The following is a 24,989-nucleotide window of genomic DNA, read 5'->3' on the forward strand; positions in this document are numbered from 1 at the left end:
CACGACATATCACAAATCATTAATAATTTTATTCATGTTATGGAAATGTGACTTTGCGAGTTTAAACAAAATTTTGTTTTCTATCTCGCTCCATCAACTCCCTCATCTGGTGATTAACAAATCACCACACCAGCACTCAAAATTTTGGTAAAATTAAATTTATAAGAAATCGATTCAAATTCATTGTATTAGTAAACCTAAAAGTCTGTTTCAGCATAATCCTTGCAATTAACATGACGCTCTCTATGTAACTCCTGCAACTCAATTTCCCTTTCCTCTTCTTTTCTCAGTTTATAAATTCTCTTCTTTTCTCTCAAATGCTTCTTTCTTTTATGTAACAAACAACCTACTTTAGTCAAAATAAAAATGAATATAATTATAATCAAAGGTGCCAGAATCTTGCCAAGAATTGAACTTCCGATATTATGAAACCAGTTTTTAATTGCTTGAAACCTATTTGAAAGTTTCCCAGTAAAATCTTCTTCTTCTAAAGGAATTATTTCAGAATGCATTTGTGTAATATTCTTAATATACATTTCAATATTTTTACTTTCATCCGGTATATATGTACAGCAATGTTGGACATGTAAAATGCCACAGACTCCTCCCTCTTTTGCTAAGAGTATGTCTAAAGCAAGACGATCTTGAATTACCATAGATCTAATTGCAATAACTTCAACATTCACTAATTGAAATCCATCAGCAGTGTCAGTTGATAATCTATCAACTATAGTGGACAATTTTCTGATTCTCCCTGCATTTAAGGTTATACCAACAAAAGGTATTACAGCTTGAAAAATATCTCCCAGAACTTCAGTAAAAGTTTCTCTTTTAGCTCTATTTACATAATTATGGATTTTAAATAATCCTTCTGAATCTCTGTCAACATGAAACACTTTAGGAAAAACAATTCCCACATAACAAGTTCCATACCAATGGTCTGGAAGGTTGTAGTAGGCTTTGTCACCACAAACAAAATAAATTCCAGGAAAGATAGGATCTTTTCCACCTTTAAATCCCCAACCTCCCATAATCTGATAAGTATCTTCACAGTTGCTTGCACCTACAAAATAATTATCAAAAAGTGTGTTATCTCTTCTAATGCAAAGCTTTCCACTAACAGGTTTGTCTATGTGAATTGCAATATTTTCAAGCATTTTGCCATTTAGTTTCTCATCCTCTTTTTGCCAGAATGATGACTTAGTCTGCTTGACTAATTCATTTCTCTTATAAATTGCTCTTCTCTCCTCAACCATATTCAGAAATTTCTTCCCTTCAGCACTTAATTTACATGTTAGATTATTCTTGTAAGCATACTCATAAGTGAGTTCATTAGTAACAAGGAAATATTCTCTCAATTGTTTAGCTTTCTTATGCTTATTTAAAGCATTATCAATCTTGACATTAGCAAAAATCTCATCATAATTTGAATAGTAATATTCTAAACGACCAGTTTGATAAAATAAACTAGTTAATACACTACATGTAACAGCATAAGTGAGAGGAAGCATATTATATGTTACTCCCTCAGAAACAGAAGCGGGTAACTTAACGCACACATAACAATCCTTTGCATCCATTACCTTTACATATTCACTCAAAAGCTTTGTGAAAGTATTGCTTGAAAAATCACCTATTGATTTATCTTGATGAATGTTAGGCTGATGATCAATTACTTTTGCAGATGCACTATGTTTAGTTTGGCTAACCAGAGCTTTGCTTGTTAAGTTAACTTTGTGTAATTCTCTATTCATTTCTAAAGGTATAATCACAGCTAGTATCAACCAGAGCAGAACTAAAATGAGCAGACACACCAGAGTCATCTTACAGCATCTTTTAAAAACAGAGCATTTTGAAGTGCTCTCCTTAATGTAAGGCATTTTTAGGTTAGTTTTAGCCTCAAAAATAAAATTAAAAATAAATTTTAAAATTTATATACACCCCCCTTTTAAAATATATTTTTCTTTTATAACCCTAAACAAGATTTCTTCGACCTTATGTCATACATAAGTTTTCTTCTACTAGACAGTTTTTCTTCGACCTTGTGTCAACTAACAGGATTTCTTCAGCCTTATGCCAATTTAATAAATTTGTACTTCAATCATTGTCACTAATTTCTTGGATTTCGTTTTCTTCTTCACTACTATCATATATGTCTATAACAGGTGGAATTACTAAGTAAGTCCACTCAGGAGACTTGTATTTCTGGTTTGGTCTAATTATTCTCTTCCCTTTTCTTGATATCACTTCTATTTTCCTCCCAACTCCAACTTCTGTTCCAGGACTCTTTTGACTACTTATTTCTTCAACTTGTTCTATTGGCTTTTTGATTAATCTCACTCTCAACCTTCCACCAGGCCAGAAGTCTGCTTTTCTCACGTACTTTTTCTTTGGTTCAGAATTATTTGATTCTGATTTCCAAGTCCTTTTCTTTCTGTTTTCACTTCCACCTTCCACGTCACTTTCCTCAGTTTCGTAGTCTGAAATTTCAATTGACTCAGGAACTTCTCTATACGGCAATTTCACTCCTTCAGGAACTTCACTTTGTCTTCCATCACTGGTACTCGGTAATTCGTTCTCCTCCTCTTCCTCAATTACCTCTAGCTTCCCAGATTTCGGATTTTTGTTCCTTACTTCAGAGCTCGTTCTCTGCCTTTCGATACTCTCCTGGTCTGAAACTTCTTTTGGTTCAGCTTCTTTGTCTTCAATATAGACAACCGAATCCTCAGTTATCTTTCCTTTTAACAGATTCTCTTCACTTTCAGAATCTATTTCAATTATTTCTAAGTCTTTTCTTGTCAGATTTCCATTCACTGGCACAGTTTCCAGATGTCGACTTTCTTGTCGATCTTCAGAATCTGGAATTATTTCACCTTCTGTTCTGTCTTCTGCTTCAGAATCAGAGTCATCTGTGGTATCACTTTCAACATCAGAATTCTCAGGAGTTGGTATTGGAATAGTATGACTTGGATGAATCCAGCGCTTCAATCCTCTGCACTTTACAGCATTAGTAGTGATCAAGATTACCTGCCTAGGTTTCTGCCATCTAGGAGATAGACAATTCCTCCTCCGATGTACTTTCGTTCTGACCCAGTCTCCAGGTCTCAGATCATGTGTCAAAACTTTGTCATTTGATTGTGCTTCAGTTCCCACCTGATTAGATACAGAAGTTACCATATCAGATAACCTTTTACAGTAATCCAAAATTGCACTGTCATTTATGCTCAACAGTTTACCTACAGGTACAAAAGCTTGCCTCATAACTCTTCCCATCAAAATTTCATGAGGACTCAAACCTGTCTTTTTATCTGGTGTACTTCTTATTGACATCAAAACAAGTGGAAGAGCATCAGTCCACTTCACTCCAGTCTCTAGACACATTTTCCCAATTCTGTTTTTGATAGTTCCATTTATTTGTTCAACTACACCTGATGCCTCTGGTCTGTATGCACAGTGTATTTTCTGCTCAATACTCATAGCTTCGCAAATTAATTTCAACAGTTTGTTATCAAAATGACTTCCTCCATCACTCTCAATAGTAACTGGAAAACCGTATCTTGGGATGATTTCTCTAAGCATTAATTTTGCTACTGTAATTGAATCACAATGTCTTGTAGGAAAAGCCTCTACCCACCTTGAGAACAAGCATACAATTACAAGTACATATTTCAAACAGTTGTGTAAGGGCATTTCAATGAAATCTATTTGTAACCTGGTAAAGGGACCACCCTCTCGACCAATTATTCCTGTCCCCACCACTGATTTTCTGTTTGGATTCATTTGTTGGCATGACAAACACCTTTGACAAAAAGATTCTGCAATGGTTCTAAATTTGGTGTTGAACCATGTTTCTTTAAACAGTCTAACCATAGAATCTCTTCCCAAATGTGCAGGACCATGATATAATCTGGCCATGTCAGAAATCATGCAATTTGGTAAAACTACTCTCCCATCTTTGTAAACCCACACTCCATCTTCATCACGTTGTCTACAATCTGATCTTAACCACTGGTCTTTTTCTTCATCATCTGCTTCGTTTTGTAAATCTCTAATCTCATTCCATGTTTCTACAACAGTTGTTAGCATTAATGAATTTGAATCAGTTTCTGTACTTCTATTCCGATTGTAAGAATAATTTTTCCTTGCGCAGTACTTTGCTGTTTCATCTGCGAAGGCATTTCCTTTGGAAATATAATCAGTCCCTCTAGTGTGTGCTGCACACTTGACTATGGCAATTTCTTTTGGCAATTGTATTGCTTCAATTAATCTTCTAATGAAAACTGCATTTTTAATTGGTGACCCTGTTGATGTCATGTATCCTCTCTGTGACCAGAGTTGTCCATAATCATGTACAACTCCGTATCCATACTGACTATCAGTAATGATGGTAACTCTTATATCTTTTGATATTTCACATGCACGAATTAAAGCAATCAATTCAGCCACTTGTGCTGAACGAACTCCTTCAAGACATGATGCCTCTTCAACATCTTCGACTGTACAAACTGAGTATGAAGCTTTCAAGACACCACCTTCGGATCTTAAGCATGAGCCATCTACAAAGTAGACAAAATCCGATTCAGGCAAAGGTCTGTCTTTGATGTCTTTTCTTGGTTTTGTGCAGAATTCCATGACATCTAAACATTCATGTTCTGTCTCGATGTCATCAACAATTTCAGAATCAGGCAGTAATGTAGAAGGATTCAGATTCAAACATCTTGAAATTGAAACATTATCTGCTCCCAGTATGATTTTCTCATACTTTGTCAATCTGCTACTTGTTAAATGTTGAGTCTTACCTCTTGTCAGTAATATTTCAACTGAATGAGGCACAAAAACTTTTACAGGAAATCCCATAATGATTCCTTCACTTTGTTCAAGACTGATACTTGTAGCTGCAACTGCTTTTAAACAACCTGGTAATGCTTTTGCAATTGGATCAAGAACTGCAGAGAAATATGCAATAGGTTTCTTTAGGTTCCCATGTCTCTGAATTAACACAGATAATGCACATCCTTCTCTCTCACTGCAATACAGTTCAAAATCTTTTTCATAATTTGGCATACCCAAAGCAGGAGCTTGGCATAAGCTCTTTTTCAAGTTTTCAAAAGATTCCATCTCAACATCATTGAGAATAATTGGATCTTTTACATCTGATTTTGTCAGTCTTTGTAGTGGTTTCGCAATTACTGAAAATCCACTTATCCATTGTCGACAGTAACCTACCATTCCCAGGAACATTCTGACCTGTCTTTGTGTTCTTGGCGGTAACATTGCTTGAATCATTTTTATTCTCTCTATTGTTACTTGTCTTTTTCCCTTTGCAATTCTGTGACCAAGATATTTTACTTCCTGTTTGCAAAACTGTAGTTTTGCTGGGGACACTTTATGTCCTTCTTCTGCAAGGCGATTTAACAGAATTATTGTGTCTGTTACACAATTTTCTCTTGTCTTTGCAGCTATTAACAAATCATCAATATACTGCACCAACGTAGACCTACCTGGTAAGTCTAAATCTTCTAATGATCTTTTTAACAGTTCGTTAAAGATTGAAGGACTTTCTGTATAGCCCTGAGGGATTCTTGTCCATCCAAGGGTCTTACCTTGGAATCTGAAAGCAAAGATTTCATAACTGTCTGGGTGTAGAGGAACAGTAAAGAATGCATTGCAAAGGTCAATGACTGTGTACCATTCAGCATCATATGGAATCTGAAATAGAATTACTGCTGGATTTGGAACCACAGGACAACATGGAATAACAATTTGATTAACCTTTCTCAAATCTTGTACGATCCTAAATGTTCCGTTAGCCTTTTTAACTCCCATAATTGGTGAATTACAAGAGCTACTCTTCATTTCTTTCAATACACCTTGCTTGATTAATTTTTCAATTACAGGTATAATACCTTCAATTGTCTCTGTTTTCATTTTATATTGTGGAGTGTTTGGAAATTCTATTCCCTGCTTCAATGCAATTTTAACAGGATCTACGTTTTTCATCAGACCCATCTCATTCCCAGTAAAATCCCATATTTCAGATTTCACTGTTTCTTTTAGCTCTTCAGGTAAATCTTTTTCTTCAAATGCAGGAAACAATTTTGTTTCTTCTGCTTCCATCATCATCATTGTCATTCTGTACAAACCATCTTCTTCCATTGTTTGTAATTCAACTCCTTCAGGAGAACAATATATTCTGCAATTCATTTTACATAGGATGTCCCTACCTAATAGATTTACTGGACTACTATTACAAACCACAAATCTGTGTTTGTCTCTGTAATTTCCAATTTCAACTGGTACTGGATCAGTTAAGTCTGTTTTAATTTGCTGATTACTTACTCCGACAACTTGGATGGTATCCCCAGAGAGAGGTAGGTTTTCAATTTCCACTGATCTAACAGTAGAACGGGTAGCACCAGTGTCCACTAGAAAAGTGATGTCTACATCATTAACTTTCCCGTTTACATAAGGACCAGACTGGTCAACCTCAAGAGTGGCTCCAACAACACACTCTTCCTCCTCTCTCGGGCACCGTCAGCAATAATCATCAGAATCACTGTCTTGGCTTTCTGTTAATAAAAATTGTTGTGAAGCATTTTGCATTTGAACCCTTTGCTGTTTTTGCTGTTTTTGTGGTTTTATTACCTGTTCACATCCCTGAAATCCCACGTTTGGATTATATTTTTGAACTCCCCCACAATTCGGAAAAGGTGGTTGTGGCAACTGGTCCTGACGATTATTCACCTGTTGTTGTTGCTGTTGTTGTAATTGTCGCTGAATATTAAATTCATTTAACCCCTGTTGCATCTGTAGCTGTTGCTGCACGTTAACACCATTCTGCATCTGTGGATTCAATAAGGGATTCTTTAAGTTTCTAGGAGGATGAGGACACTCGTCCCTCCAATGTCCAATTTCGCCACAATTAAAACAAGGTAATCTTTGTTTCAGCTCTTCTATCTTTGGGCTAAATTTCTTTTGGAAATTATTACCTTTAAACTTTCCTTGTATCTGGTTCGTATTTCCAGTTTGAACAAAATTAGTGTTCTTATTTCCCATGCTGGCAATCTGTTGTTCAGCTACCTTTACCTGTGCCCACATGGCTTTCTCCTTTAGCTTCTTCTGTTTTACTTCTAATTCATCGCTACAATATTTTGCTTTTCTCAGAATATCATCTATAGATAGTGCTTGCCATCCGACAATACTAGTTCTGATCATTTCTCCAATTTCAGGCTTTAGTCCATAAACAAATCTATAGATAAAATGACTCATGTCTTTCTCATCTAATTTTTCATAACCACTGTATTGTTTAAAGATTAACAGTAGTCTTTCATAAAAAGAATGAACTGATTCTTTTGTTTCCTGCTCTGTTCTTTCTATTTTAACCCAATCAACTTCTTTGGGTGGAATTTTGTTTTTCATCCAAACAATTACTTTCTCATAAAAATCCATTACGAGTGGATTTGGGGCACCTGTTTCTTTAATTCGCTCAGGTTCTGTTTTTGGCCAACTAATAGATATTTTACATTCTGTCCAAAGATCAGATGGAACAACAATGTCAAAAAATCCATCCAAATCAATCCACAGAACTTTTGACACTTTGATAAATCTATCGACTTGCCTGTACCACTCAACAGGTTTCTCTCTTAATTTTGGAAAGTCATTTGTGAATAACAGAATGTCCTGTCTCGACCATGGGACATGAACATATCCTCCACCTGCAACTTCTCTCATTGGAAATTGTTTTGACATTCTTTCTAATCTTTCATCTTCCTTCCTTTTGGTCCATTTCACTCTCCATTTGTTCAGTTCTCCTAGCTTTTTGATATAGACAATTAAATCTTTAATGTGAACTATTCTTCCCATTGAGTTCAAACTCTCAATGTCGCTTTCTGAGAAATCTAATCTATAATGTTTTGCAAAATTCTTTTGTTTACTCACATCGATTTCAAGTTCTGCAGCTAGATCCTCTAATTGATCATATTTATTTTTCGTTTTCCATTGAATACTTTTGCAAATGAATAATAGTTCATCATCCCGATAGTAATTTAAACTATCTGGGCCAATTGTTCCAATTATTAATTCTTCTATATTTGCTTTTAATTTGGCCACATCAAGCTTTGGTGTAGTTACCCTGACTTCAGGACTTCCTACATCTGACATAGCACCCATTGGTGTTTTTGGAGATAAATCCTCATTGAAAGTTAAATCAGGCATTCTCGATCTAGAAGTGTTTAATTCTGTCAAATCTGAATAAAATTTTTCAGCAGGCTTTTGAATTTCTGTATTTAAAGGAATAGTTAATCCAGTTTTGTTTGTATTTCTTTGATCAAATACAGGCTGAACAGGACCTATTGTTACTGGAACTGTAACAGCTTCCATGCCTTTTGTCATTCTTTTGATTAATTCTTCTTTAGACCTTAAGTATTCATTATAATCATCATCCTCAACATTTCTTGTCTCTCTTGTATAATCTTTTGGAGGTTCCCTTGCTCTTGGAGTCATTGAAAAATGTCTACCCTCATTTCGAGCATTCTCAAATTCTGGTCTTCTAGGAGTTTCAGTGATTTCACAATTATTTGGATAAAGTTTAGGAGCTTCACTAATTGGAGGTGCACTTGGTGAAGTTTCAGTAGAAACCACCGGAGTAGACCATGATCTAGGAGGTCTCAAAGGCTGATTCGGCTGTTTATTTCTAGCAGTTGTATATATTTCTTCCATAATTGCATCCTCAGATTCACTTTCCATAGATTTCCCTGTAGGAGAACCCATTACCATTTCATGAATTAAATACAATCCTTCACTCATGTTTCCCTGTCTCCACATTCGTAATCTATCTTCATGAGTTTCTCTTTTCCATGATGGATTTTTAGAAGGTCTTTTAATTCCACTAGCTTCTCTTTGTAACTGATACATCTCATCTTCCCACTCAACTAAAGCTTCAAATTGAGTTGGTCTCGGTTTTGGAACAAGAGCATTCATTTTCTCTCGTAAGTTTCTTAAAACTCTTACATTAAATGAACCATCATCAGGCCAAGCCAAAACACCATCGTTTTTAGTATAACGTTTCCAACTGTCGAACCATAAGACAGTATGATATCCGTATTCACCTTCCATGTATGCTGCAGGTGTTTTATACTTATGAAGTAGTTTACCACCTCGCGTTTCGATTTTCTTGTCAGGTGAAAATAAATTCTTAAATTTCTGAAATAATGTTGTCTTTTTCTCAACATGTTTAAAATGATAACTCATTTTTAAAAGTTAAATTTAATTCACAAAATCGTTCGTAAAATATTTCCGGGATGTTCCGCAAAACAACCAATCCGTGCGCGAAACACACCAACAAGCCAATGGCGGTTGAGCTGAGTCACTTTTCAGCTCGACCAATAAATTTAGAGTTTTTCTAAACTACCAATCAGCTCACTGGCCGTCAGAGACTCAGGAGCCAATCAGAATACAGCTTGTGACGTAGGTCACCCAATCCCAGCGCGGCTCTGTGACGTACACAGCAGCTGCGGTTTCTCGCTTCTCACTCCTGGCGCTTACCCCTCCTTCACAAAATCTTTTCACAGCGCCATTTTAAGAACACTTTTCAGTGTAAATTAATTCTTAACAATGACTTATAAAGACAACATCTGTTCGTTTCACTAATTAGGATAGTTTACATACATTCAAGTATCCACACTTCGGAATAGACGGCGCTATTCACACTAAGGATAATATTCTATTGTCAGTAGAGTAACCTTACCCCACCCTTCTAACACGTATAATTATGAACTCGCTTTGCTCTGAACCCACCGCGAAGTGAAAGTTCTAAGAGTAACACTTGAACATAAAATACAATTCAAACTCGCACTTTTACACGGAAAATTCCCTAATTTCAAACACACACGAAATCCGTACAGGACTCTCACCTGTTTATAGAAATCATGCACCGTTAGCAAAATAACGACGTTATCCGTACAGGGCTCTCACCTGTTTATAGATATGAAACATGTACCCGTACAGGACTCTAACCTGTTTATAGATAATCATGCACCGACGTTAAATTTTACCCTTCACTCAAGCTCGGATATAACTAATACTCTCATCACAGTGAGTTTTATGGAAGGCGCTTTGTCCCTATTCTCATGCTGCTTTGATTTCTTAGAAAATCCTCACTATACAAGATTCAGACCTAGCCCTAAAACTGTGCTGCTCGGCGACAACACTATGGTACACGGCGATACCTCTTGTGATACTCGGCGATATCACTACAAACGAACAGATGGCTTGCGTGACTAATTTCTCGCCACACAATCTATACCGGTATAGCTTACAGATAGGCACGAAAAACGAACTTAACAAGTGTTAAAACATTAATCCTATTTGCATACCATGACGTAATCCTTAGCAACCAACATGTTACCTTGGTTACCCCTTAGCAACCATCAATTTCTGCTACCAGATAATTGATCCAGCGGGCTATAGAAAATATATCATAAACTACGCTACCCAATTTCATAACCTATAAACAAAATTCTAAACTATACATGGACCCATTTATGAACCTGATATATTTTTGGGCCTACTGAATCAGGTGGTCAAATAAATCTATATACACATTATTTACAAACTATAAACATTTTATACATTTGCAGAAAGAATATTGTCATTAGAATAAAACCCAACCATTTAAACGACCACCATAGGCGACGTGATCTAGCTAAGGGTAACCTATACTTCTAAATAACCAAGACCAGCTTGTTTGTCAAAAGTAAGATTTTATTTTCTAGATTATGGTATATAAGTTGTAAGTTTTATAAATGAAATTTATTTGCAATAAAGCAAGCATGATGGTAAGAAATATGGAAAAATACAATCTAAGCAATTTAATCAAATTTAAAGAAATATATAAAGTTTAGCATTTCTAAAACCTATTTCCCTAACTGAGCTAAATAGACAGAAATTAAAGTAAAGTTCTTTGAGGATTCTTACGTGCTCCACGCAAAGTCCAGCAGCACATCACCCTCATCGAAAGTCAGAAAGCAGCAGCCAGCCCAACCCTAAGGGCATGACTTTTTATACCTTTCTACGCTAACTAAACTAGCAAAGGAAAGTTTTCAGAAATACTCGACGTCCCATTGGCTGAAAGTGACAAGTGACATGTCACCCGATTCTTAAAAAGTTCCACAAAATCATGTCTTACAAAGACCATTGTCTCTTCCACGTGAAGCCAGAGGCTTCCTGCTATTGCAACTTTGTAACAGATCATCCTCGCAGCTTCCATAGCTTTTCAGAGCAACTTCCGCGGATGCCAAGTTAAGGACTGACAAAAAGTTCACTTTCGACCTTGGCCATGTCCGACAGAATGATGTCAGCTCATCAGTTTTTGCTTTGTGAATGCAGCTTCAATAAACGTTTTAATTCAGAATGGGCGTCTCGTGACTTTCTGCAGAATTATAGATCAGCTTTTATTTTGCGGCTCAAATAGCTAGGCCTCAAAAGCAGGCAACTTATGATTTCTAGTATAAAACAAACACAAGAAAAGTATTAATGTAAGAAATAAAGTATATTCTGTATCCACCCCATGGTTTACTAAATAATTAGCCCACCCGATTAATCAAAATGTTACCTAGCCATTGCAAACAAATAAAGCAGCGTTTATATTTACCAGTCTCCGTTTTTCTATGAGACCCATATGCACCTAGAATAGTAGAAATGACGTCACACAGACAAGAAAAAGCAAAACAAGCACATGCTTATTTTAAATATGCAGCAGTTAGTAATGACAAAAACGAAAACAATAAATTATTTTATTATTTTGCACGAACAAAAAGATGCAACATTTATGCACGTTTATGAGCACACATGTTAGTCCCCCCACGTGTAAAGTTTAATCTAGGTTGTATTAGCACGACATATCACAAATCATTAATAATTTTATTCATGTTATGGAAATGTGACTTTGCGAGTTTAAACAAAATTTTGTTTTCTATCTCGCTCCATCAGCCTATGGCACAAAGCTCACTGCCTGCCTTCAAAATGGCCGCTTGATCCCCATCCACATGGCCAGGACCATGCCTCAAAATGGCCCCCACCAACATAGCCAGCCCCCAACCCCTACCCAACCCCTAATCCAAAAAGTCAAAAAACACAACACCAATCAAATCACCACAATCCAATGCCATCCATCAAGTTTCAGAAGGTTTATGCTGCCTGCTGGTGGTTTTCTGGTGCAGAATTGCAATTTTTGCAATTTCGCGAGTGCGAGATTGTTGCTTCACGATGCGAACGTGGCGAAAAACCAGCAAAATCCGCGAACAGACCGATTCTGGGCCCCCTCGGCATGATAAAATCACAGCACACTGGGTGCAGGCCTATGGCACAAAGCACACAAACAGGCTTAAAAATGGCCCCTAGACCCCCACCCACACGGGACCAGGCAATAAAATGGCCCCCACCCACATAGCAAGCCCCCAACACCACCCCAAAAAGTCGTAAAACACACAAACATCACCACAATCCAATGCCATCCATGCCCTGGCCAGAATCATGTTAAAATTCAACAAAACAGTTGTATCATGCATGCACCCATAACTAAGCCTGGTAGTTTTCAACTCATGTGCAGAATTGTAATTTTTACTATTTCGCGAGTGCGAGATTGTTGCTGCGCGGGACGCGAGCAGTGCGAACACAGGCAACATTTTTTTTTAAATTCCGATTTTCGGGTAATCCGCGGGAGTTCTAGGCCCCCTGGGCAAAATCAAAGAAATCAGAGCAGACTGGGTGGGCCTAGGGCACAAAGCATCCACATGGCCAGGACCTGCAGGACCATGCCTCAAAATGGCCTCCCACCAACATAGCCAGCCCCCAACCCCACCCCAAAAAGTCGAAAAACACACACAAAAATCACCACAAACAAACAACATCAACTTATCAACTTACTTGTGAAATCAAATTTCGAATCCAAAAGTAATCCAAAAGGCCTCAAAGCCAAATCTCCAGCAGCATCCACAAAAAGTAATCCTTCCCAGTCAAGATCGAATTCAAAGTGGCCAGGAAATGGACTAAGCAATGGGAGGAGCTTGCTGGACAGGAACAGGAAGTTGGAGACTGGGTCACTTCCTTCACCCCTCCCCAATTGTAATTTTTGTAATTTCGCGAGTGCGAGATTGTTGCTGCCCACGCCGCGGACCGCGAGCAGTGCGAACACAAGCAAAAAATCCGCAGCGCGCGGATCTGCGTATTTTCGCTACATCCGCGAGAGTTCGCGGATTGCGGAATTACCGAAAATACGAAAAATCCGCGAGCGGAGCGGATTTTACGCCCACGCTTAATTGAGACCGTCACGGGTAGGTAGTGCGTCAAACTAACGAATCAACTGATAGTACATGGCTTATGCAAAATCTGTGTGTAGTGTAGGAGAGCTGTAGATGATAGTTACAATTATGCTGGTCAGGATGCAGTGTGAAACAGGCTGTGCAGATGTTTGACAATGCAGAGTGTGTCCATGGTGTTGGATTTGACTCAGAGGGTGTAGGCCTTGGATCGGGTGTGTGATCCCTGTGGGTTTTTGAAAGTCCGTCTGTGATCTCCCGGCATGAGTGGTGTTAAAAGGTTGCGTACTACCACGTTACAGCATTTGAGGCGATATGTGGTGGTGTTGTGTCAACAAGGTAATACACCACAATGTGGTGCTGCTGGAAGTAGTGTGTGTGCAGTACGAGGCACATGACCTGGTTGTACGTACACGCACTCTTAAGTGTGTCTGCGGTGAGTTGTCAGTATGAGTTGCACACACAGCCTGAGAGCATGTCATGTGTGTGTTCGTGGTAGCGTGTTACCAGGTGGATTATTGTCAGCTGTTCACTGCGTGGAGGTTGTCTGGGGCATGAGTCTGTTGTATCACATCTGTAATTAAATACAAAGGAGTCTAAGTGGATACCATGGGCAAATGCCGCACCCCATTCAGACACTGTTCAACAACAAAAACGCCAAACCCAACTCTCAAGAAATTCCTTACAACCAATGTCAGAGTTACATGGCCAATATAAAATACTGCCTCAGAGGTGTACCTTTACACTAATCCATAGGGTCAAGTCGTGTTTTACGTTTACACAACATTGACACCAAGGTCTGATCCCACTCACTAGAGTAAAAATGAAGAGAGATAAGAGAGAGTGCCTCACGGTAGCAACCCCCGAGGGGGTTCCTGACAGAATATTGCCAGTTAACCCACTTCTCATCATCGGCCACTCTGTCTTCGTCTGAGTAAGGAACAAAGAGGCAAATACAAACAGTGATTCGCTAACTAATAATAATATGGTGATAAAATAATCACCAGTATGTCCCCTCATGCTAATTATGGTGAAATTCATGTGTGTCTGCACCTGGTACCCCTATGAGAGCCAAGGACAATCGACCACCACTATTGAAAAGGGGAGGGACTTGCTAGCTAACCAACTTCCTACTGATGCTGTCACATGTGTCATGAAATGAGCTGAGTGTCTAGCAGTGTGCATGTTGCAGGTGCTGACGGACCGGCCTTTGTCATGGCGGTTGTGCAACAGTGGCACAGACAAGATGTGGCATGCTCCAATGATGGATTGATGGATGTATGGATGAGTGTCTCATAGGTGTGTGTGGCTTGATTGGGGCATGTGGTGCAGCATTGTGGCTGTGGATGCTGCAGCCGGGAGGAGTGAACACATGAGGGCAGAAGGGGCGATTGAACATGCCAAACAGCCACACAACCCAAGGATTCTTGCTAGGCAAAAATTGACATGTGTATTTGAGCCTGGAGTGGCTGGTTACCCATGGGTCAGTCCCAGCAAATGTGTGAACATTGAATAAACATCACGGCCACAGGACCAGTCACCATAATGCCAATCAGGGCACACAACACACTGCATCAGCAGCAGTAGCCTGCACGTTGTGTGTATCAAGCAACAGAACACATATGCAACCATGTTCATCATGCACAATATGGTCCATTAGCCATTAAGAACAGCATGCTTGTTGTGAGTGTACACATAACCACATATGATCACTCACTGTAAAGAATGACATATTGAATGCATGCAGTCTGGAAAGAGATTTCAGACATTTACCTCAATGGATTATTGCCACGTAAGTGTGAACATTAGCTCCAGGCCAACGTGGTAATGTAATCAGCGCAACATACCTGGCATCATGGGAAAGGAAAGTTAACATCAACTTACTGAGAAGGCTAGCGTAGCAGTGTTGTCCACCGGCACTGAGGTAACGATGTGACAGTGACATGACATACTGCCACAAAGGGCAATGCATCCATGCAAAATGACTCACAGGACAATTGACAGAAAATGTGGGACATACACTGGCCCCCACTGGCACAACATGGTTCACAGGAAATCAAACTGTACTGGCCCACAAGGTTGAGTGGATGATTTTGACACATCCTGCTGCACACAGTGAGGCAGCAATTCTCCACAGTGCCTGTGTTTGTAACGTCACACACAATGGAAACCCGTGGCATCCGCAATGTGTCAAGGTCAATGTAAACACACATTGATGCATTCACCAAATTATAAACTCAACTACAGATGACTGTCCGGTTAGGTGACTGTCTTGTCAAGGGAGTGGCGCTACATGCAATTTGATGCATGGCAATGTGACATCTATGTATGGGCCTACAACATGCGCAGGAACAGTTTCTACCCAAAACCAAACCATTACAACAATGACCTGCTGGTTTGGAATCCTTACCCAAAATGACATTTCGACATGGCTGTGCATGGTACGCTGATTCACCCAACATTGCAATCATCAAGAGGAATTGCAGGAGTACCAAGATGACACAAACGGACAACAGCCTGGGCAACCTGGAAAGGACAGGCACACAAGGGGTCACGTACTGTATAGATTCATTTAGACATGGTCACGCACAATACACTGACAACGTAGTACACTTGTACATTCTAACTGCAATCAGTGTGCTCATGTGTGTGTCATGACATCTTTACTTGTGTGACACAGCTCCACCAACATCAAAGTGATATTGTGTACAGTCTGCTGGACACACATTATGCTACACATGTCACTCTATGGTGGAAGATTGCACAGTATCATACAGGTACTCACTGTTATGAGAAGAAGTTGCGTATGAGTTGACTCCGGATATCACCATCCTCCTCATCGCTAGCATCCTGGCCAAGGCCTTCGTCCTCAACGGGCGGATGGTCCTCTTCATCAGGATCCAGGATGAGTGGCACCTCCACCTCCACTGCCATGTTGTGCAGCATGCAGCACACGGTGAAGATGTCACACACCTTGAGTGGGGAGTATGGTAGTGATCCGCCTGTCTTGTTGAGATACCTGAACCGGCTCTTCAGGAGTCCAAACGTACGCTCTATCACACGCCGTGTCTGGCCATGTGCATTATTGTAACGCTGGTCTGCGGCAGTTCGGGGGTTGCGTAGTGGAGTCATGAGCCACGGCATGTTCGGATATCCGGCATCTCCTACAACAATACATCATGTCAATGAGTGTGCAGTGAGTAGCCATGAGAGAGATGATTGACATTGAGACATACATGAGTAACAGTGTATACCCACCAACTAGACATGCCCGATGGTTGCGCAGCTGCAGCATCATCTGTGGTACCCTGCTCCGCCTCATGATGAATGCATTGTGGCATGATCCTGGAAAACGTGCACAAACATGTGAAATCATCATGTTAGCGAGACACACCACCAGGGCATTAATGGAGTGGTAATGTTTCCGGTTGCGGAAGGCCTGCTCCTGAGCCTGTGGTGGCACCAGTCCAACATGTGTCCCATCAATGGACCCAATTACATGTGGCATGCGTCCCTGGGCATAGAATGCACCCTTGACATTGTTCAACTCTTGTGGAGAGGGGAACTTGATGAAATCATCAATGTGCTGCAGCATAGCAGCTAAGACATCACGGAGGACACGACTAAACATGGTCTGGGACATCCCCCCCACATCACCTATGGTGAATTGGAACGTGTTAGAACTGGCTATTTCTGGTAGGCTAAGGCTGACGCCAAAGCCAGGCAGAAACCACCATTCTAGTCAGGGCGAGGGAGTCACACGCCAAGATAACCCCTGCTCACCCCCTTTGTAGCTTGGCACAAGCAGTGAGGCTAAACTCGGAGGCGATGTGTAAAGCATTTGCGCCAGCGCACAACAGCAACAACATACTAGGCACACCACAAAAGGAACTCCACACAAGGTTATATTAAAAGAACTTTTGTATTGTAAACACACATCAGATAAACATCACACATGTACATTGTGCCAACTGGCACAGGCAACATTCATAAGGGATTATGTACAAGACAGGGCCACATGAGCCACTGTCAGAATCAACACTTTTAGAAATAGAAATACTTGTCAGAAATTAGAATAAAAGTATATAAAATCACTGTAACACAAAGTAACAGTTATAGATCACATCCAGTAACTACTGGGGACAGGTGAGTACCACCTAAGCAACCCTAAACACCTTAGGAGAATGTCACGCAGGGGACCAGGACCTCACTAGGACCACCTGTACTAAAAAGAACAACCACCTAAGTATCACACAGCATTTAGGGGTCTAAGAAAGAACACATTACCCATGATGCATAAAACACATTCAGAGGAGTAGTAAAGGAAAACCACCTAAGTATCACACAGCGTTTAGGGGTCTAGGAAAGAACACATTACCCATGATGCATAAATATACATTCAGAGGAGTAGTAAAGGAAAACCACCTAAGTATCACACAGCGTATCACACAGCGTTTAGGGGTCTAGGAAAGAACACATTACCCATGATGCATAAATATACATTCAGAGGAGTAGTAAAGAGAAACACATAATGTATAAACCTACACATTCAGCGGTGTTAAGAATAAAGCACATGATGCAATAAAAATACATTCATCGGTACCATAACAATACAATAGCGCAAAAGTCACATGATGTCTAAAAACATTCAGAGGTGCAGGAATAAAAACCATACAATTGCGCAAAACCTTACATGAGCCACCACCTGTGGCAGTCCCTAGGCCCACTGGCCTTGTTGGGGCTAGAACGCCCTGAGTCTCAATGTCAGGGCGCGTTGCCATGCAGCGCCAGTCCAAGCACAAGCCTAAATGTAGCAGGTGCCCACTACTTGCTGGGCACCTGGGAACATCCCAAAACCTAAACAGTGCAGCTGCCCACTAATTGCTGGGCAGCTGGGGAATTTCAAAACTGCGCCAGGGCCCTCACTGACCCTTAGGTGCAAACTGCGCCACTGCTGGAGCCACACAGGCTCTAAACTGCGCACTTGGAGCCACGCAGGCTCTTAAACAATTATAGGCCCCTGGAGCCCTCGAGGCTCTGAACAGATCCCTCGCAGGCAGGAGGGGGGCGGGCACCGGCACTGTGCCCCGACGCCCCCTCTATCTAATATGGCCCTCGAGCCTTGCTGGGCTCGCAAATCATGTATGTCCCCTAGAGCCTCCTGTGGCTCTAAACACAAAAATGGCCCTCTGAACCACACTGGCTCTCTAAACAATTCTGCCCCCACGTTGGAGTGGCCCTCTGCCATCGGGGACGCTCTGAATATGGGCGCAGGGGGAGGGGCGGGCACCGACAACGTGCCCCGACACCACCCTCCCCTAAAGGACAAAACGTGGGCCCCTCCAGGCCCGTGTAACCAGCCTCCTCGTTGGAGCGGCCCACTGCCACACGGGGCCGCTCTTAACACAGTGCCTCCACCGGCACCACAAAAGTCCATCTGCTCCCTCACGGAGCAGCAACAGAACTGCCCCCGCCTCACCCGGCCTGGCCCAGACTCACCAGACCTCGGCGGCGCTTCCCTTGGCAGGCGGCGCGGGACTTCTTTCCCTCCCCGGGGCTCCCCCTTCACTCAGGAGCCCCTGGATGGACACGGCAGGCAGCTTCCTCCTCTCTCGCTGCAGGGCTCCCTCGGCACACGGGAGCCCTGGTCACCGGCCGCCATGCTTCACTTCTCCCTCGCCGGACTGGCCAATCAGTGCGCGGCAGCGGGCGGGACTTCCTCCGGGAACCGGAAGTCCCGCCCCACATCAGGCACTCCGGTGCCTGACTTCCTGGACGCGGCGCGAGGGCCGCGGCGGTGATTTCACGGCCATAATGAGGGGTGGGCACCCTCGAAATCCCAAATAAACATAGCAGCGAGGTGGGCACTCGCTCAGGGCACCAAAACAAGGGGTGGCACCCTTTAGTTTAAAAATAGCGCTACTCGGGCATAACGCAGGGTGGCACCTGCAAAACCTCACGCAAAATGCGTGATAGCGACACGCTCGCTACGGGTGCAAAATAAAGCGCTCTCAAACGCTAGGAGGCAAAATAAAGTGCTTTCATCGTGCTGGGGGCACTGACAGCACCCACAGGCCCCTAGAAATGACCCCCATAGCAAGAAGGGTCCACAGCAAAAGCAAGAGAAAGTTCCCAGAAGTCCAGGAATAAAAGAGGGAGCAGCATAGCCCCCAGCAGGAAAATCCTCCAGCATCCAGGGGCAGGGCAGCGCCCGCCCCTGGTAGATTCAAGTCAGAAACAAGAACATTTTGGAAGGGGACACAGCCCCTTCTTATACACAGAAAAGTCTTTGAAGTCTTTGAAGTCTCAGTGTGAGAACCAGCTAGACTAGTTTAGAGGGAAGTCCCTTCAGTATCAGGGACAGAGGTGACAGTCACCCAGCGGGGGGGTGGAGCCAGCATTGTGGCAGGCAGGCACAGCCCTTCACTATCAGGTGCTAATCTCCTCCCACTTCCCTGGCAGCAGATGCTGCCTTTCATCCACGGGCTGACTCAGACAACCATCTGGGGGCTCTGCAGCCCCTGTCACACTCAGACCAGACAGTCAATTCACAAGCAGGCCCAGGCACTCCTGGGCCAGGCTCACCAGCCAATCACGTGCCAGCAGTCTCACTGCACAAATATGCCCACTTCTAAAAGTGGCACTTCTAGACTAGACACAACCATGCCGCATACACCATTCTGCAGCATTCATTCTCCCGAGTTCGCACATATCAAACTCGACCCTGCACTCCCCACACATCAGGAACTACCATGGGCATACATATTCCCCATTCATTCCTATGGGAGGGCAGGTCACTCACCACACATACACAGAGAGCACACGCACTTTACACTGTACCACAGTGAAAAAGTGCGCAGAGGCCTAAAATCACCAACCCAGGTTCCAAAAACAGGCTATGAAAAAGCAAAAAAAAAAGTCTCGGGGTGAACCTGCCAAAAGGGCCAGGTCCAACAGAACGTACCTGTGGCAAAGAAATGTAGGGCTGCCATCACCTTTACCTTGGGTGTCAGCGCAGTTGGATACATGTGTCGCGGTTGTAGGTGTGATTCCAGCCTGTCAGTCAAATCCTCAATCAATTTCTGTGGGAATCTGTATCGGCGGATGCAATCCCGTTCCCTCATTGCATCCAAGTCAGGCAACGGCCTTGGCAGAGGGGGTGCCCTGCACGACATGTGTGGGGAAAAAAGTGTACCACTATCAGCCAAAACATTTTACCATGTACATATCACAATCAGCACTGATTACACACATGAAATCACTTATGAACCTGCCATGGGCTATACATCATGGATAGTTATGCAAGCTACTTGGCTCTCTTAACACAAAACTGATTCCCCTGTTGTCTGTGAAATGTACATGACATGCACACAAAAGATATTCTGGGCATGTCAGAGTTGGCAGACTAATGTATAGCGTCAGTAACACACGTCACGTGACCTGCATGAGAAGGTGTTCAACACATCCAGACAGCTGACTGCACGGAACACACCCACGTCACATGTGCTCTATATTTTGCATTTCAGTGATATTGTGCATGAGTTTTGCATTTTACAATACTACACCACAGACATCCTCTGAATGCAGATCTGTATGTCTGTGGCCAAATGCTCTATGATGCCATCACACACATTAGCTGTATAAATGCCCCTGTGGCATGGTGTGCGTACATGTGTGACACTTGCTATCACGACACAGACCCATCATAGATGCACCGATAGAGGATGATGTTTACCCAATACAAACAGCATGTCCAATGGATTACATGGCACACACATTACATTGTCACACAGGGTCATGCATAGCCTAAATTTGTACAGTGAGACAGTGCCCCTGTCCCTGGCATCATGTGACAGATGTCTGTAATGAAGAGTGTGCCATCACAGTTTTCATGTGAATGACTACATGTCCATTATGTTTCTCATGTGACAAGTGTGAAGGTAATGTAAACCACATAGTGGCACGTCACAAATGTCATGTCTCCACAGCCCATCACACATCAACCGTGCCACTAGTTAAAATGCCCTCTGCTATTTGACTGTGTGCCACACCGGGGGCCTGCTAATGTAGGTCAGCCATGTGAATACATACATGGACATCCTCATGATGAACTCACACCCACATCCCTGCCATGTGTTTTCCTGTTGTCACTATAGTAATGGTGCCATGCGTGAGCCTGTGGAACGCACTGTACACATGCATTGACTGGAGCCTGTGATACGCACACTACCCCACTGGTGCGTGCGGGTGTACGGGCCGTCTCACCAATGCATTGTGCATATACACGATACAAGTCAGGAGCATACCCCACTGGTGTGTGCGGGTGTACGGGTCGTCTCACCAATGCATTGCGTCCATACGCGTGTGTAGCGTACCCCACTGGTGCGTGCGGGTGTACGGGTCATCTGACCAATGCATTGTGCATATACGCGATACAAGTCAGGAGAGTACCGCACTGGTGCGTGCGGGTGTACGGGTCGTCTCACCAATGCATTGTGTCCATACGCGTGTGTAGCGTACCCCACTGGTGCGTGCGGGTGTACGGGTCGTCTCACCAATGCATTGTGCATATACGCGATACAAGTCAGGCGCGTACCCCACTGGTGCGTGCAGGTGTACGGGTCGTCTCACAAATGCATTGTGCATATACGCGATGCAAGTCAGGCGCGTACCCCACTGGTGCGTGCGGGTGTACGGGTCATCTCACCAATGCATTGTGCATATACGCGATACAAGTCAGGCGCGTACCCCACTGGTGCGTGCGGGTGTACGGATCGCCTCACCAATGCATTATGCATATACGCAATACAAGTCAGGAGCGTACCCCACTGGTGCGTGCGGGTGTACGGGTCGTCTCACTATCGAAACATGGCGTTTGCAACGATTCACGCACCGTACTTGTGTGTAGATGCCTGAAAATACATATGGAAACACCTAGGGGACGAGTTGGATGCACTGAATGCAGGCTGGTTGTCAAGTAAACTGAGATTTGACTCTGCTACAGGTGTCCTGCAAAATTCAGTTGGCCAAAAGTATACAATGTTGCTATGTTTGTTATGTAGCTAGAGCTAAAATTTCAAACCATGCAAATGTGTGTCGGGGCCTTATGTGTAATGGGATTGGATGAAACATAGGATGCAAAGTGATGTGCCCTATCACAATGTCTTCCTGAGAATGGCAGCCCCTCAGCAGCACAGATTTAAGGCTGCATGTGGCTGTGAGAGGGCACTTGCCTGCACAATATTTGAGTGGACAACAATGCTGCTGTCTCTGCATTCCCTGGACCCTGATTTTGCTGGACATGGAGAGGGCACCTATATTCAGTGAGGAGGAGAACCAGACACTGCTGGATGCCCTCCTACCCAACTACAGCAAGCTGTATGGGAAACCAGGGGATCAGGTGAGTGCTTAATGTGTGAGTGTGACTACAGCCATTGTGTATTTATGGGACAGAGAGAGATGCAATGTACTTCAGAGTGAGTGTCTGGTGTTTACATTGAAATATCTTCCATGCAGTGAATGATGTATCTAAATCTTGTGTACTGGTTACAGCCATTGTGCTAAGTACATTCACTTGAGAGTGTGTGGTCTGCTTAGAGTTCTTAGGTGTCGTGGGATAAGTGCCAGCATGTCACGTGCTGGACACCACCATGAAAAAGCATAGCTTGTTCAGTGTTAGCCATGCTCAGTGAGTGGTTTGAAAGCCCTAGGGCTTCAGTTGCCTTTCACAGGCATGTAGTGCAATTGTGTTTGCTCACAGGCCACATTCACATGAACAATGATACTAGTCCTGTCTGCATCCTCTGGTCTGTTGTTATCATCAATGTGGGGCAAGTGTGGGTCTTTGGGACATGGAGCAGGTGTACTGATGTACTTTGAGTTTTGAGTTGAAAGTTTGAGTTTTAAATTATTTATAAAGCGCGCGTTCACCGAAACAGTTCCATGGCGCTATGCTGAATCAAGTCACTTTTTATTCCCGACAGGTATCTGCCCATGAGAAGGGGGACATCTGGCTGGACATTGCCAGGGCCGTCAGGGATGTGAAGTCTGAGGGGGGACCCTACCGCAGGCTCCGGAACATACGCAAGAGGTGGCAGGACATCCGGTGCTGGACCCGCCGTATCGCCCGGGTGCAGCTTAAGCTGGAGGTTCCACGCCGGCATGAAGGCAGCCGTCACCTCACCCCCAACCTGCTCCGGGTCCTGGCCGTCGTTTTCCCGGACCTCCATATGCAGATGCAGGAGGGACAGCAGCAAGGAGGGGGTAGTTACATGTCTGTTTGCTTTCATGTATGTTACATGCTACCTGCAGTGTTTGTGAGCCTGGTGACATTCCCACAGTGTAGGTGGTGTGGTCAGACAGGCACTTAATGCTTTGTGATTTCAATGCCCCTTATTAAGAAAATGCTCTTTTACATCCCTTACCCTCCTCCACATTTGGCCCCTGCTTTCTATATTTCATATTTGTGCATGTCCTCCTAGGGAAGAAAGGTATTATTATGCATATTGCTTAGCACATCATCATTTTGGAGGGGGTCTATGACACTTGTTGGTACCTTAACTGTTCAACAGCCTGTGCACTGTGCTTGCCCTTCATCATATCTTGGCACTGATCATGAGTCTCAAAAGGAGTACTACACGGGTCTGCTTCAGTGGCCTTTGTCCTTGGTATGCTTTGTATTTCTCATGTGTTAGGTACATGTGCACACTGTCCATGTATCCTAATTTTGCTTTGTGCATACTCACCCTGGGCAGTGCGTGTGTGCATATTCACAAGAAATGTAGCAGGTTCTTTGGGACACATATTGATTGTGCAGCAAAACAATGTGACCTTTGATTTCTTTATATAGGTTTCCAGTTATTGAGAGCCAGATTCATATTTTCTAATACTTGGGCTGTATTACTCACATTGACGGAGCTCTTGGGCTGTTGTGCATGGGAGGTGTGATTGGACCAACTGTTTAGCCTTGTCAGTGGTGTGCTGGGGATGTAATATCTGATGTGGACCTGTCACTATGTTGTAAACCAGTTATTGTCCCACAGGTTTTGCCATTAGGTTATTTTTTTAAAGAGCGAAATCAAAGTACCAAGTTGCAAGATGTCTAGCAATACCAATCACACAAATTGTATATAATGCAGGAGGCTACGTTACAGAGCATAGGTCAAATGATATAGTCAATAATCCACCAGAGATTTACAATGTTAAACCATTATAGCACATATATTTCAAATCAAGATAAAAAGGAAAGCCAGAAAAGTAATTGTATGGAAAAATATATATACTTTATGCATTTATTCAAATAATAACATTTTGTACACAGTGATAATAAATCATTAAAAAATATACGTAAAGTACATTGAGCATAGCATTAAAAAACATTGAGAATCACATGAAGAAAACATCAGTTAAAAAGTTCAAAACGAACAAGGGTCGACGCGGCGTTTCGGTTACAGGCTAATAATAGACAACCTTCTTCAGGACCAAGTTCTGTGTTATTAAAAAAAGGATTCCAGATGAGTCTTGGAATACCGGGTGCCGGTTATAGAATCCGGTCAGGAGATGTTGTCAGTTCACTCAATTGTGACAATCGCTGTATCGATATCTTATATTGTTCTGAGAATAAGTATCGCTAGCGATATATAAGATATCGATACAGCGATTGTCACAATTGAG

The sequence above is a fragment of the Lissotriton helveticus genome, chromosome 6 (genome assembly GCF_964261635.1).
Source record: "Lissotriton helveticus chromosome 6, aLisHel1.1, whole genome shotgun sequence".
NCBI classification, from domain to species: Eukaryota; Metazoa; Chordata; class Amphibia; order Caudata; family Salamandridae; genus Lissotriton; species Lissotriton helveticus.